Source organism: Acomys russatus, chromosome 21 (genome assembly GCF_903995435.1).
Source record: "Acomys russatus chromosome 21, mAcoRus1.1, whole genome shotgun sequence".
In the NCBI taxonomy this organism is placed as follows: domain Eukaryota; kingdom Metazoa; phylum Chordata; class Mammalia; order Rodentia; family Muridae; genus Acomys; species Acomys russatus.
Window position 1 is genome coordinate 3,250,634 of NC_067157.1, and position 2,308 is coordinate 3,252,941.

Here is a 2,308-nt window from a genome sequence, read left to right on the forward strand (position 1 = left end):
ATTTTGCCTGCACACCATCACCAGGGTCTGTTCTACTGTGCAACCCAGGCAAGGTCCAGGGCTCATTGTCCTGAGTGCTGCCATTGATGAGGGTCAGAACAGTGTTACTACGCTCACTGCCTCAAGGATAGATTTCCAACCTGCCACAGAAGGTAAGTGGAGTGGGGTGGAAAGCGCATCTCTCCTTTAGCCATGCCACCACATAGGGCAGAGTGGTAGAGCCAGCTCTTCCATGCTCATATTCTTGTGCAGGCTCACCCACAGATCTGCCAATGTGAATGACCTGCTTTCTGAAGTACTACAGCTGGTTAAAGGCAAGGTCATCTCTCCTGCTCTCATACCCCTAGGTTTCAGGATATCGAGGTGAGTGTTAGGTTCAGTTCTGTGAAGCCCACAGACATCACCATATATATCCAGAGTTGACAGACCAGACCATGGTCATTTGCCTGGTTTTTGATAGTAACAAACATCAGTTTCTATAGAGCTACAGACAAAGATGTGAGTCCTGGTGGCATCACAGGCCAGGGCTGAATCATGTTTCCAGGTGGCACCACTGGCCCCACATCAGGCAATTCCTCACCAGCCTTCAATCTCCATTTTGGCATCTCTTCTTTGCCTTAGATACTCTTTCTCTTTCTCTTCCATTTCTCTACCACTTACTTGTGTCTTTTAGTGGTACCTGAGGTCTCTGAGTGTCTGGGGTCATCTCAGGAGTAGTCTCAGGAGTGCTATGCCTGGCGTATGCATTATGGTACCAGAAAGGGGACAAAATAAGCATGATCTTGCACCCCAGGACTGCAAGGTGCTAGACTGGTGGTCATTTCATGCTTGCTTTTTTCAGGGAATGTTAGACTACAAATCATTCAGATGGATAAAGGTCAGAACACTGAAAGTAGACATAGACTCTTTCCTTTCTACCTTCTACTGATGCACATGTGACACACACCTTTGACATCTTTAGGGACATATCTCTTGTATATATTGAGCTCTAAAAATTAAATCTATCTTCAGTAGTGTTCTTCAAGCACTGCTGACATTTGATTTAAGAATGAGCGTTCCAAGGTCTCTTTCTGTTTTTCTGTTGGGAGCAACTGGATCCATTCCCAGCTAATGCAGGAGGAAGATTTTCTGGTGATAGTCTAAGTCAGATTGTGTCTCAATACAGAGAGGAGAACCAAGTATAAAACTATATTTCTAGCCAGTATTTATCACCAATTATTAATCACTCACAAAAGAAAAGATAACTTTTCGTCAACAGAGTCTCCCTGCATCAACTAGCAACACTTAAAGGCCACAGGGCTTGGAGTAGATGACCAACACAAAATTAACTCAGTGGCATTTTGGAGGTTTCAGCTGTTGCAATGCTTGCTGGGTAATTTATTTTCAAGGTTTCAGATAGTTTCATTATATATTATGGTATTCAATTTTATTTATGGGTTTCTTGGCTGTGTTACTGTTTTCTGAATATACGTTGGTTTTCTCCTATTCTGGTAATTATTATTATTATTATTTATTATTATTGGCATTAGTGTCTAGCACTGTAAACCTAGCCATGGCTAGAAAGGTCATAGTTCCTAGAAGACAACCACCTACTGACACTTTCTAAAGCTAGAAAATTCTACCTGTATTCTAATATTTGTTCTTATACCCACAGATAAATCCTCTCATAAAAGAAATTTCCTCTAGCAATTATAGAGACTATTGAAGAAACACAAAGTCTCAAAATATAAACAATAAGTAAGATATCGAGGCCCAACTGATATATCTTACAATGCCACCACTACACCCAAAAGTTATAGAAAATTGAATGAAATCTTCCAGAGAGATTATAGAGCTAGAAGATCAAAATATCTGCTACATGATAGACATGACAGAGAAGATACACCTATTAATTTTCAAATACATGGTTGTCAAAACAATGTCTTCTTAATAACAACAGCAGTGAACATGCCATTGCAGCTAAGAAAAATTTCTCAAGGTCCCACCCATGAATGGCTACATGATATTAATGACTACTGGGAAAAGGAGAATAAGCTTTATTCAGGGATCAGATCCATCATAGGATATCTAGCACCAACAGTCCAAGTATTAAGTCCTAAGCAAATCTACACATGAATAAATATTAATGAGAACATTTATCCTCATGAATAATATATTCTATAAAATAATATACTATATATGTACATGTGTTTATATATACATATGTAAAATTATAAATAAAGAAGAGGTTCATAAATTTGAGAGGGAGTCAAGCGAACATGGAGAGTGTAGGAGAGGAAAGAGAAAATGGAGGAAATGAAGTATATAG

General features: G+C 39.3%; 1 non-coding gene across 1 annotated transcript; it reads right to left on the reverse strand.

Moving 5' to 3' along the window:
- Positions 1-843: 843 nt before the first annotated feature.
- On the reverse strand, positions 844-968 carry LOC127205411 (small nucleolar RNA SNORA17). Its single transcript, XR_007832626.1, has one exon. It is a non-coding gene; the product is annotated as a small nucleolar RNA SNORA17 (small nucleolar RNA).
- Positions 969-2,308: the final 1,340 nt, after the last annotated feature.